General features: G+C 44.8%; 1 protein-coding gene across 12 annotated transcripts in view; it reads left to right on the forward strand.

The window, feature by feature from the left end:
- GATAD2A (GATA zinc finger domain containing 2A) overlaps positions 1-13,630 on the forward strand; it is a 113,814-nt gene that overhangs the window by 23,669 nt on the left and 76,515 nt on the right. For 5 of the 12 annotated variants that reach the window (XM_039515519.1, XM_039515521.1, XM_039515524.1 and 2 more), the window contains exon 1: positions 1,076-1,302. The exons of 2 other annotated variants lie outside the window; for them this stretch is intronic. The gene's annotated coding sequence lies outside the window, so the exon portion shown is untranslated. Of the gene's footprint in view, positions 1-1,074; positions 1,303-13,630 lie in introns of those variants that run through there. 5 more of the 12 variants (XM_039515513.1, XM_039515514.1, XM_039515512.1 and 2 more) reach the window with 2 other exon arrangements.

The following is a 13,630-nucleotide window of genomic DNA, read 5'->3' on the forward strand; positions in this document are numbered from 1 at the left end:
CAGTGGGTCTCTGTGCACAGTGCGTGGAGCCACCTCCTCCCGCCCCCCAGAGGCATGCCAGCAGCTGACCACTTCTGGGAGTGGTGTGGGGCCACCGGCTACGGCTGCATCATCGGCCAGGACTCAGAGGAAGGTTGTCAGATATTTGTCCTGCATTTTGGGGGCCCCATGCCGCACATCATTTGTTTCATGGTAAATCCACTCCTGCCCTGGGGTACCACCTACTTGCCTCAGGGCTGTTGGCTATAGGCTAAGAAAGGAGGAAAGAAGGTAGAGCTCAGCTCTTGGCTGGCCAAACATTAAGCTCCACCAGAGTGAAGCACTGGGAAGTTTTTGGCACAGGTGGTGGAATCTTAGGAAGGCAACAGTGGCCAGACTATGGAGTCAAACGCAGGAATAGATGGCCCAATAGATTGTAGCTGGGATCTCACATCATGACAGTAAATTGGTGGGACCTAAAAAGTCACGTGGTGGCTGGGGTTCTTTGCGGAGGGCGGAGTAGACCATACTGCCTCGAAAGGAGATGAAGTAGCAGCGAACCTCTGCACACTCGACCCTGGGCAGCGCCACTACCGCTCAAGATCTAGGAGTAAGCCCCGGGCTGCCGTCGCACTGCAAAGATAAATGGAGCTGTAAACCCCACCTGGTTACGGATGCAGGCAGCCGCTCCACTGTAATACTCACCCCCCAACACGTGGAGCCCCTGCCAGGGCCAGCCGGCTAGTAGCATTATTGAATCCGCTGCCAGCAGCACCCTCCTCTTCCTCTTGGCTGCTTATCCACGTGGCCCAGAGCGTACGTAGCAGAAGAGATCATTCCCCTGCTGCAAGCAGCAACTCCTTAAAACCCATCTCGATCCCTCCCTTGGCGTCTCTCAACCCCCCAGCCAATCCCTGTTCTTGTGCCATGTGCATTGACCCCTTCTACCAATGGTGCCCCAGGTCACAGACCTGGCCCACCATTGCCCGGAAACTCGACCCTTTCCACCCCCAGCTGCTCCATATGTCCCGGCACCCAGCAAGAGCCTCCAGCTGCAAGGCTGGAGCTAATTAAGAGCTCCCTTGTGTTTGGGGGGTAGCTAGCAATGGGCTAAAGTGTGCTGGCCTCGGTGCGCATGCTCTGTGGAGTGACGCCGCGACTCCATGTGTAAGAAGCGCATTATTTGGCAAGGGGAGCAGCAGCGGAGAGGATTAGAGAGGGATCCCCGGCTGCACAAAAAGCTCGGGGTGCTAGTTATTTAATCCCGGGAAAGGATCTATATCGTGCGGATCTGTGGGGAGCTACGGGGTAGTGCCTCTGACTGTAAGTTCACTGATTCAAAGTTCTTATTGGGGTTACTTTGGGGGGAGGAGGGAATAGAAGTTATTTGTAAAAGGAAATTGGCATGGATGCCCCTCCTTTTGCTTTTAGGGAACTGGAGAGAGCGTTCCCCAAATATAAAGGGGCTAAAGCCAGCCCTTGTTAACCTCAGGAAAGTGCAAAGTCTTGTCCGGCTGCTAGAATTTAACTGTATTTCTGCCTTGGATTTTTTTTTAATTTATACTTTTGGAAAGGAAATAGTTTTGTACCTTTACTTGTGGGGGCCATGAAAGAGAAACCAGGGAGTTGCAATTCTAGGGTGCCTGAAAAGTTTCTACTGTATGATTCGCTCCAAAATTCCAGGCAGGAAGAGTCTTAAAATGCGGTTGATTTGGGTGCAAATCACGGTTTTTTGGGGCTTTTTAAAGAGCCTTTAGAGCATTTGTTTCGGAAAGTTATTACAAGCTTTCAACCCTGCCTCCTTCCTCTTCCTCCTCCTTCTCCTCCTCCTCTTCCACCATCACACGCTCACACACTCCCTCCCGGCTTGGAAAGAGCTTGTAGTGGAGTTGGATGCAGGGGGAAGCCCATTGCCTTGAACGGCGCGATTTTAAAATGGTCCGACTCGGATCTGCCTCTTCTGTTGGAGGGTGGGTAGCATATTTTGCGTGGGGGTGGCGTGCTGGAGGGAGTGGGGGGTGTAGTTAGAGAAGTGGGGTGCGTTTCAGTTTGAGGTCTTTTGGGGGGGGGTTAGTAGCAGGGGGGCTGTTTTGTCCCTCCTCCTATCTTGGGAGAAGTGTAGCATACGCTCCTTAGGGGGTGGGGAGTGGTCTTCAGGGTGGGGAAGGTGTGCTGAGGGGGAGGCGAGTGGACATATTTGTGTGTCTTGGTTGAGCCCCAGTCGTGGCACTTAACCCGGCTGGCAGCCAGACTGAATCTCATGTCAGAATAAGAGTCCCCCCTCTTTTTTTTTTTTTTTCTTCCCCTCCCCTGGCCTTGTTTCACTCGACTGTCCTTCCTGCTGCTAAAGGTGTAGCCGGCAAAAGGGTGGCAAGGCTTATGCCTGCAGTTTAGACATTGGTGCCAAAGGTCCCCCTTCCTGGCTATAAACCCTCCCCCTTGGGGTGGGTTTTTCAGTTTAATTTGCTGATCAAGGCGATCTCTATTGATTTTTCTGCCTATGATGGATCAGCAATGACTAGACGGATCTACAGCTGCTGCTTTTTTTAATTTAAATAGGCTTATTGCCTAGATGTCTGTATTGGTCATTTCATTATGTAAAGGGTTAGTGAATGTGTGGGGGATCCTTATACAGTAAATTTTAAAGGGGATTTTTCCCTGAACCCTCCTTATTTATAACTGCTCTAAATTTTATTAATTATGGAAAGGTTTGCTGTGGAGGATGGGGTGTATTTGGAAGGCTAGTACTTAATGTTACATCTTCGAAGTCAAACATTAAGTTCTTCTGAGGCATTATTATCCCTGTTTTATATATGGAGAAACTGAGGCATAGAGACTAAGTCATTTGCCCAAAACCACTGAAGTAGTCTCTGTTGTGTGTCCCCTGGTACTGTTCATTAGGTTATCTGTCTTCCCCCCCTTTAATCAGATCAGACCTAGATCCATATATGCATGCTAAGTCTGTGGCCTTTAGACTCTCATATGAGAGTCAAGTGAGTCACTTAAGTTTTACTTTCTCTTGTGTTTTTTCCCAGCTACCCCTGCCCTTTCCATTTTTTATATTCCATACAGTAGACTCCCATTTCCAAAGTCAGAGGTTCTCAAACTGGTCCATAGATCAAGATTAAATGTGCACATGGTGCTAGTTCTTGTTTCCAGCTGCTTCTACAGGTGTTTAGGCTCTTGGATGCAAAGGACAGTGAGGCCTATAAACACAGCTGGAAGTGAGACAGCAGCTTTGCTGCCTCTACTGGAGACCACTGCTGCACAGGAAGAGAGGAAGTGAGCTACCCTTGGGGACAAGAGAGACATCAATGAGATTGGAGTTATCAGTAGGAGAAGAAAGTGAAGTGTCTGGGGGAGAAGAGGATTCCATGCACATGCTTCCCTGCCACTTGGAAAGAGGAGAGGCAGGAAACTGGGAAGCATATGCAGTTGGAAAAGAGGACCAGGTGGCAGAGAAGCACATGCAGGGGAGGGAGAAAAAGAAGAACATAACAGATGGGAAAGGAGAGAACCCCCCACCCCCAAGTTAGTATATTAAAGGCAGATGAAAAACACTAAATACTTCTAGAATATTGCTTTTACGTGTAAGCAAATGCTGTAGTTGGCACAGGGGTGTTGTGTCACCATGAATGAGCAGTCCATGAGACCAACTTTTTATTAAGAAATGGTAAGTAATATAAATGTGGGAGTCCCTGCAGTAGTTTTTGTGGAAGTGGTGCCACAGTGACACCTTCTGGCATGAAAGGCAGAGAAAATACAGACAAGCCAAGTTGCAGTACAATACACACTATCCTGGGACTATGGCTACAACACCACTGCATGCATGTTGCAGTATGAGCAGTGACTGTATTAAGTGTTACCAGTGTGACAGCTTGGGGGAGGGGGGGAATTGCTCATGCTTGCTATCTTCTCTCCAGCATAAGACTCAAATGTTTAGTTATCACAGGTTATGGTATATATGGCTACAGGGAATTAAATATACCTGAATGATATTTTATAATGCTGCTATTTAGTACTTGTATACCATTCTTCATGTGTAAATCTCAAAGCACTTCACAAACATTTGCAGATCAAAAAACCCTGAAATTAAGTGACTTGCCAGGATCACACAAGAAGTCAGTAGCAGGGGTAGGACTAGAACCCAGCTCTTCTGATTTCCAGTCTTGTATTTTGGTCTTTGGACTACAGGCTGTACTATGCGTTATGTATTGAGAACTGGGAAGACTGGATGTCTTAGCATATGATAGTCAACTTGTGATGCTCAAGTCACATGAGACTTTGTGGCTAGTAGCTATCAGGTGGCATAGGATGGGAAGAGAGGGGGGAAAACCCTCTCCCTCCTAGCATTTGAGAATGGAGAGTAAGAAAATAACTTTGCAATGCAAGCCTATGTTATGATGTTCCGTCAATGTGTAATGATACTGGATTATTTGCTAAACATCACAGTTATTAAGTTTGCAGATGATACCAAACTGGGAGAGATTGCAACTGATTTGGAGGATAGGATCATAATTCAAAATGATCAGGACAAATTGGAGAAGTGGTCTGAGGTAAACAGGATGAAGCTTAACAAAGACACATGCAAAGTGCTCCACTTAGGAAGGAACAATCAGCTTCACACATACTGAATGGGAAGAGACTCTCTAGGAAGGAGTACGGCAGAAAGGGATCTAGGGGTTATAGTGGACCACAAGCTAAATATGAGTCAACAGTGTGATGCTGTTGCAAAAAAAAGCAAACATGATTCTGGGGTGCATTAACAGGTGTGTTGTGAGCAAGACACGAGAAGTCATTCTTCTGCTCTACTCTGCACTGGTTAGGCCTCAACTGGAGTATCGTGTCCAGTTCTGGGCACTGTATTTCAAGAAAGATGTGGAGAAATTGGAGAGGGTCCAGAGAAGAGCAGCAAGAATGATTAAAGGTCTTGAGAACATGACCTATGAAGGAAGGCTGAAAGAATTGGGTTTGTTTAGCTTGGAAAAGAGAATATGGAGAGGGGACATGATAGCAGTTTTCAGGTATCTAAAAGGGTGTCCTAAGGAGGAGGGAGAAAGCTTGTTCATCTTAGCCTCTAAGGATAGAACAAGAAGCAATGGGCTTAAACTGCAGCAAGGGAGGTTTACGTTGGACATTAGGAAAAAGTATCTAACTGTCAGGGTGGTTAAACATTGGAATAAACTGCCTAGGGCGGTTGTAGAATCTCCATCTCTAGAGTAGGTTAGATAAATGTCTAGACCATTCTGGATAGACAGTATTTGGCCCTGCCATGAGGGCAGGGGACTGGACTCGATGACCTCTTGAGGTCCCTTCCAGTCCTAGAATCTATGAATCAGTGCAGCTATTTTGTGGCTCTCTGTGACATCCTTTAGTGATCTGCAGGTGTTCTCTGGTGGTTACCACTGATCTAATTTTGGCATCTCCTCAAAGTAGTTGGTTCAAATCCAGCTAACGCTGGTAATAGTTGAATATGGTTATCATCTAATGGCCCTGAGTCCTACATGAACTGAGTTGATAGCCGAAGATCACTTCTCAGTGGACAACCATATACGTAACAACTGGCGCATTTGCTGATTCATGATATAGACCGGGGTTCTCAAACTTTATTGCACCGCAACCCCCTTCTGACAACCAGAATTACTACATGACCCTGGGGAGGGGGGTCTTGAGCTTTGGCGGCAGGGCTTGGGCTTCAGCCCTGGGCCCCAGCAAGTCAAAGTCGGCACTGGTGATCCCATAAAAATGGGGTTGGGACTCACTTTGGGGTCCTGACCCACAGTTTGAGAACCTCTAGTATAGACTAAGAATTGAGTGGATGTGACAGTTGAGCTGCTTTTCATCTGGAGTCTTTAAAGTGAGATTAGATAGTTTACAATATATGCTTTTAATTCAGCTGAATATTTGTAGTGGTCCCTTCAGAATCTCTGAATCCTCCAGTTCATCCCTTCCTTCATGGTCTGTGGAGGGGAAGGACAGGGTTGCCTACATTGCAACATGCTCCTAACACTTGCAGCTCTACATTAAGATCAAATTTCATGCTCCAGGCCTTTAGCCAGTCACCTACAGGGGTGAGGAAGGATGCCTCCCCAGACACATGTGATCAGATGTATTCTGGTGGTTATTTGCCTTTCTCAGAAGTATCAGAAATTGGACACAGGCAGAGACAGGAGACTTGATGGAGTGGGCCAGTGCTCTGACATGGCATAGAGCAGGGGTAGGCAACGTATGGCACGCATGCCAAAGGTGGCACGTGAGCTGATTTTCAGTGGCACTCACGCTACCCGGGTCCTGGCCACTGGTCTGGGCGGCTCTACGTTTTAATTTAATTGAAGCTTCTTAAATATTTAAAAAACCTTATTTACTTTACATACAACAATAATATAGTTATATATTATAGACTTTTTTAATAGAGACCTTCTAAAAATGTTAAAATGTATTACTGGCACGTGAAACCTTAAATTAGAGTGAATAAATGAAGACTCGGCACACCACTTCAGAAGGTTGCCGACCCCTGGGATAGAGAATCCTCTTTCTTAAATACCAGGCTGTTGTGTCTTGCTCATATGATCAGGTCATAATGATCCCCAGATTTGGGGTTAGGAAGGCATTTTCTCCTAGGTCAGATTGTCAGAGACCTTGGTATTTTTTTTTTTTTTTTTTTTCCCCTAGCAGGTGATCCATGCCCTGTCTCACCAAATCAGTTCCCTGCCGTTTCAGGGGCCTCAGGCTTTGGTGATACCTAGATCTCCTCTGTTCTCTGCCTGTGGCACACAGTAGCTTAGTCTCCTACGGACTGAATGCTTAGTTTAACTAAAATCATTGGGTCCAATATAGGGGTATCTGAGTGAAATTTAATGGCTGGTGATATTTACAGGCGGTAAGACTAGATGATCTAACAGTTTTATGGAGTTTAAGGCCAGAATGGACCATCTCCCAAGGTAGACCCTCTAAGCTAGAATTCATATAAATGGGCAGGGCAGTATGGTGGCTTTCAATGCACTAATTGTGCTATACCTGTTTTGTGGATACATTTTAAGAACATATGCGTCCGTTAATGGTACCTTTCAGCAGTGCTGAAAGCACCTTTGAAGAAAATAAAATGAAGCAGAAAATTGTAAGTGGAACTTGTTAATTGTGAAAATTAAAATACTACAAATGTGGTGAGCCCAGATTTGAGAACTTAGTTGTTTAAATTATGGCACATTGTGCCTTCTGAAATGGTGTCCATGTTGTGAAGTCCCCAAGGCAGTTGCTAAGCAACTGGAAGAGTCCTCGGTGACTCCCTCTTGAGAAATTTAGAAGTCAGGCTGAGACAACAGGGTGGCTGTGTCGAACACAGTTTAATTTTACTTCATGGGTAGGTCAGTGTCAGTTTGTGTGTTTAACTTGCCATTGGAAAACATCACCGCTCCCTATGTGTAGATCCAGTGGAGAACATTATAGTAGTTTTATATCTTGTTTTGTGGTGCAGAAAACCATTTTTTAGGGATACTGAATCTGTTTACTTGGGGCATATTATTGAATAATTTTTATTTCACCTATGCATGTGCTTGTTCATGAGCACATTTTGTCTAATTTTAGAAATCAAAATAACTATAAAACTTAATATATTTATAAAGAGATCCTATCCCAGGTGTTGGATACTTTTTTTAATGCTTATGTAACACATCCATCTGAGAAACAATATGCTTACTTTTCTAATATTGCACAAGATGTTATAGCTGGGGCTTTTATAACTGTTTTTGTGAGTAGGGTTACAAATTCTCTAGAGTACTTGTATGGCATACTAGATACTCATCCCTGTAAATCTTCTATATAGATACCTTCGAGTACAGGCTTTATATAAACCCCATATAATTAACATAAATGCTTTTTTGTTATGGGATTTATATAAAGTAAGACACAAGATTTTGACTGTGTATAGTATCTTTCAAACAAGGATCTCAATGTGCTTTTATTAGGTAATATTAAAGGTTGAATAAATGGTGATTGTGAAACTGTTTGGTGGCAGGGGCTCTTGGGGGCAAGGTCCTTATTGGGGTGAGAGTTGGTCATTAATTAAAAAAAATAATCAGTGATAGAGACAAGCATATTGGGTACTTTTGAATTCTTGGTGTGATGAAACTAATATTTATAAAGAGGCCCAAACATTTTCTCTGTTCACAAAGCCAAAATTAGCACTGTTGCTCCTACCTTTTATGAAAGGAGTAGATTTGCTTTTAGACTTGGGGTTGGGGAAACCCCAACCCCTGGTTTTTTATATAATGCCTTTCATATTTGAGGTATCAGTGTTTTGTGAGACCAGTGTGGAAAGCGTAATATAGTAGCTCCCTCACAGTATTAGATATTAGAAAGTCGAGTGAAGAAATGTTGCCCTCATCCCCTTCAAATCAGCACCCTGTTGCCTTTAACTTACATCTGGACACTATTGGAAATAGACGATCTGCCTTTTAAACAAGACATTAAACTGGAGTCTAACAGTGACGCAGCTCACTGTCCCCCAATAATGTTGCACCTCTTCACCAACATTGAAAATGAGTGCATGTCCTCGCTAGAGACTTGATCCTGTAACCTTCCTGATACAAAAGCACAGTTAACTTTGCCCTAGTATAGTGTTAAATATTTGAGACTACATTCTGTTGATGTGCATGTGTAACTTTCTTAATTTTAACAGGAGTTATTGTACAAACAAGTACCGAGGAAAACATAACTGGTACACCAGATAACGCATGGTGATTTTAATGTCAGTGAAATACAAGTTTTGTTTGTTCCACCATGCCACACCTACTAAATAATAAATAAAATGCTGTGTTAAGAATGTTACTTCGTTTCAAAGTCAAGCACTTGAAAGCTGGGGAATGACAACCTTAATTCTGCTCACTTTTGCAAATGTGTTGTGATACAGTCTTTAATTACAAGATCCCATACCAGTTTTTTCCACAGGACCCCTGCCTCATTCAGGTCATAGGGTGAACCGTGCTCAGGGAATGAGGTAGCTATTCAGTATTTTTATCCTCATCATTCAATTGGCGGTCCCTTCTTATTTACTGCATGCCATCCAGCACCTGCAATGAATACATAATTATTCATTTTGTCACTGTCTTTTCTAGGGCACTTATTGCTACAATATCTGAATGCCTCACAAACATTAGTATTAACCGTATGAGTTAAGAGTATTATCCCTAATTTTCTGATGGGGGAAACTGAGAGAGATGGCCTGAGGCCACTTAGTGACTCAGTAGCAGGGCCAGGATGAGAATTTAGGAACTCATGACTCCTATCCCAGGGCTTGTTCCACCAGACAATGCTACCTTACTGCCCAAGGTGCTGAGCCTCACAGCTCCAGTTGACTTCAGTTGCAGTTGTCCGAGCTCTACACTTCTGCATATCAGGCCCCAGGTGTCTCAAGTGGGGTAAAGGAAAAAAGTAAAAACAAATGTTTTATGTGCAACTGTAAAAACAGTCATTCTCTTCTCTCTCTTCTCCCCCCCCCCCCCCCCATCATCCGTCTTCAGTAGGGTTTGAACACTGAACCTTCTGCAATGCAGGACAAACTAGCTGACAGGGGAAGATGGCTGTTATCTGGTGTGTATAATCATCCATATGTAGGGTACAGGGGGTAATTGGAGGTGGGGAGCACAGCAGGGCCACCCAGAGGATTCAGGGGGCCTGGGGTCTTCGGCAGTGGGTCCTGGAGCTGAAGGACACCCCCCTCCCCCCCCGTTGCGGGTCTTTAGGGCACTTGGGCAGCGGGTCCCGGAGCGGAAGGACACCTCCCCCTCCCCCGCCGCAGATCTTTCCGCTCCAGGACCCGCCAAGGAAGATGCTCCAGGGGCCCAGGCCCTGCGAGAGTTTTCTGGGGCCCCTGGAGCGAGTGAAGGACCCCGCTCCAGGGGCCCTGAAAAACTCTCGTGGGGGCCTGGAGCAAATTGTCCCACTTGCTTCCCCTTCTGGGTGGCCCTGGAGCACAGCCTGTATTTTCTCCCCCACCCTCTTCAACCTCCTCTGAAGAGGTGGGAGGAACTCCTTCCCCGTGTCATGTCTTCTGGGGGCAGGAGGGAGAAATGGACCGGGGGAGGAGCAAACAGGAACATGGCCTGTCCCTTTCTCTGCTCCCTTCACCCTCAGGAGAAGCTTTCTGCTTACCTGGTTCCCAGTGCAGAGTTTGTTTGCTGCTGCCCCTGCTTTGGTGGCCATATGGGCCCAGGCTTAGGTTAGAATGTTAAAATGTGGTTATTTTGGCATTCTGCCAACTTCTTTTTTTCTGTCATTTCAAGCAACAAAAAGGAAATGGTGATGTTAAGAAGTTTATTTCTTGACTAAACCTGAATGGAATAGCATGGGATAAAGAAAACGCTTTTCTTTGGTGCTTGGGCTTTTACTCTACCAAATGTTCTACGTCTCTGCTGCAAACAATGAAGTGTTAAACCAGAGGTGGGCAACTACGGCCCGTGGGATCCTCCTGCCCAGCCCCTGAGCTCCTGGCCTGGGAGGCTAGCCCCTGGCCCCTCCCCGCTGGTCTCCCTCCCGCGCAGCCACTCCACGCCGCTGGCGCAATGCTCTGGGTGGTCAGGCAGTGCAGCTGCAGAGCCCAGCCTGACTGCTGCGCTGTGGCGTGGCTGGCTCCAGCCAGGCGGCACGGCTGTAGCACCGCCAGCCACTGGCGCTCCAGGCAGTGCGGTAAGGGGGCAGGGAACAGGGGAGGCTGGATAGAGGGCAGGGGATTTTGGGATGTGGATAGGGGTCAGGGCGGTCAGAGGGCAGGGAACTGGGCTGTTGAATGGGTGCAGGAGTCCCGGGGGCAGTCAGGAAGGGGGGGTGGCAGGGGGCAGTCAGGGGTGGGGGTGGACAGGGAGTGGGGGAGATGGGGCAGGGGGTGGACGGACCATGTCTTGCTGTTTTGGGGAGGCACAGCCTCCCCTACCTGGCCCTCCATACAATTTCCAAAACCTGATGCAGCCCTCAGGCCAAAAAGTTTGCCTGCCCCTGTGTTAAACCATCCTCCTCTCTCCTCCCCCCTTCCCCATCCTCCCCAAAGGCTCTGGAATTTTTCTCTAATGGAGAGTGTTAGACAACATGAATATAGGCCTTGGTACCTGCTTCCCCCAGATAACGAAGAAACTACAATCCTAGAGGATGTCAAAAATGAAGGATAATCATGAAAACTGGCTGGTTTCTGCATTAGCTTAGAACAAGACTGTTAACTTGGAAATTTGGGTTCTCTTGCTGGCTTTGCCGCTGACTTGCTATATAACCTTAGACAAGCTGCTTAAACCTCTCCATGCCTTGGTTAACTTGTCTGTAAAATGGGGATGATGGTACCTACTTATTATCTCTGTAAAATACTTTGGGTGTTACAGATGACAGGTAGCATAGAAGTGCAAAGTACTGTTTGGAACAAAAATTCCTTCTAGTACTAATTTTTTTTTCTTTTTTAAATAATTGATTTTTATAAAAGTGTGGGTAACTAATCTTTGTCATGCCAGCATGCATACACTTCCTGTGATCCACTAGACCAGGGGTCGGCAACCTTTCCAAAGTGGTGTGCCGAGTCTTCATTTATTCACTCTAATTTAAGGTTTCGCATGCCAGTAATACATTTTAACATTTTTAGAAGGTCTTTCTATAAGTCTATAATTTATAACTGAACTATTGTTGTTTGTAAAGTAAATAAGGTTTTTTAAATGTTTAAGAAATTTAAAATTAAATTAAAATGCAGAGCCCGCTGGACCAGTGGCCAGTACCCAGGTAGTGTGAGTGCCACTGAAAATCAGCTCACATGCCGCCTTTGACACGTGTGCCATAGGTTGCCTACCCCTACACTAGATCATTATTTTTCTAGTAATCATTACTAATATAGTTTGTTTCCTGTTTACAGATTTCAATGAATTTACCTCATAAGCTGACAAGTTCATTTATAGTTTTAGGAAATGCAAATTCTTGGAGGGCCTAGAGGAGAAAGGCATAACAAAAAACAATGACTGGAAGTTAAAGCCTGACAAACTCAAATTAGAAACAAGGTGCACGTTTTTAGCAGGGAGGGTGATTAACAATTGGAACAGACTACCAAAGAAAGTGGTCCATGCACCATATCTTGTATCCAGTCTTGATTTGAAAGCTCTTCCTAGAATATATGCTTTAATCATACGTAAGTTTTGGTGCTCAGTACTGGGGTAACTGAAATTCTGTGGCCTGTGTAGGTCAGACTAGATGATTTAATGGTTTCTTTTGGCCTCAAAATCTATGAATCTGTAGGTTTTTATGTGTGTTTTTTTTCCCCTGTTGCTATTACTACAAAAGAAGTAATCTATCCAGAAATCTGTTTAACCAATCAGCAAGACTTATTAAATAATGAGACAGTCTTGGCTGTAAAGACAACAGAATTAACATTTTCCATCACTGCAGGTCCACAGGCTTAAAGTCATAATTGACTACAAACATGTAGAAGGACAGAAAAGATAAACAACTAGTCTGTTTTTGAACAAGAATTCCAGATACAGATGCGTTAGTTGTCTGTCTGTCCCCTTTGCAACTTTTCCTTGCGCAGGCCCAGGTGAGACTTTGTCACTTTTTCTGGGTAGTATTCAGAGAAGGTTGCTTCACTGCATCATCCTTTGAATTTTTTTCTTTTGGGGGGAGTGTATGTATTCTTCCAGCTGATGTGGGGCTTTAGCTTCAGTTCAGTATGAAAAGCTTTGCTTTTTCTGTACATGGAAGAGGATGATTTTATAGTAATTGTTAAATGGAGGCAACTAATGGATTACACATTGTTTATCTGGAGATGGTCTACTGAGGGATCTGTTATTCCTTCCAGAATGAAAAACAGCAGTCTATAGACACCTGGGGTCTTGTGCCCTTGTTGATGCGCTGAGGCTCATCCCCTGACTTAGTGCTTGTCTACATGGAAACGTGAACTAAAATAACTAATTCATTTTAAATTCACATCTAATTTTAGTTCTACTTAGTTGTTGTAGACAAGCCCTTGGAGATACTGCCTCATTATACAATTCTTGTGGCTGGGAGGGACACTGAAGCCCCCCAGTTAACCAGAGGCATCCGTGAAGGGAGTGTTCTGTTTGTGTCACTCTGTCTCTAACAGCTCAGATACGGGGTTGGAGTTGAGAATTAAATGAGGGCCTACAAACTGAGCTTTGTTTTTCTTCATGACTGGGCTGAGCCCTATCTCTGCATGGACTTTTACCATGCAGATTATTTCTTTTGTCTTTATTTTAGCCAGGAACACTGGAAGTTAACTCTTTTAAGAGGACCACCTTATTGAGTTTAAATCCCTTTTAACAAGTAAGGCTGTACAGTGCTGTTTCCCTCTTATTTTTTTTTTTTCCCAACCAGACTGAAAACTGTCTAGCACCAATTAACTACAGAAATAAATCTAGAGAGTGCTGGAGGGAAGTCTAGAAATATATATTCTAAACTGATTTTCTTCTTGGGAAAATCAATGATCTTATTTTTTCATTCCCTAATAGAGCAACTGTTGAGTAACTTTTGTAGAACCACTTGCCTCAGAAATTTGTGTGATCAGAGAGTGTGTGTGTGTGTGTGGCACACCACAAGATTAAAAAGACAGCTATGATCACTGTTCTTATAGCCCTTCCAAACAAGGATATTTTAAATATGAGGGGATGTATTT

This window comes from Mauremys reevesii, linkage group 26 (genome assembly GCF_016161935.1).
Source record: "Mauremys reevesii isolate NIE-2019 linkage group 26, ASM1616193v1, whole genome shotgun sequence".
NCBI classification, from domain to species: domain Eukaryota; kingdom Metazoa; phylum Chordata; order Testudines; family Geoemydidae; genus Mauremys; species Mauremys reevesii.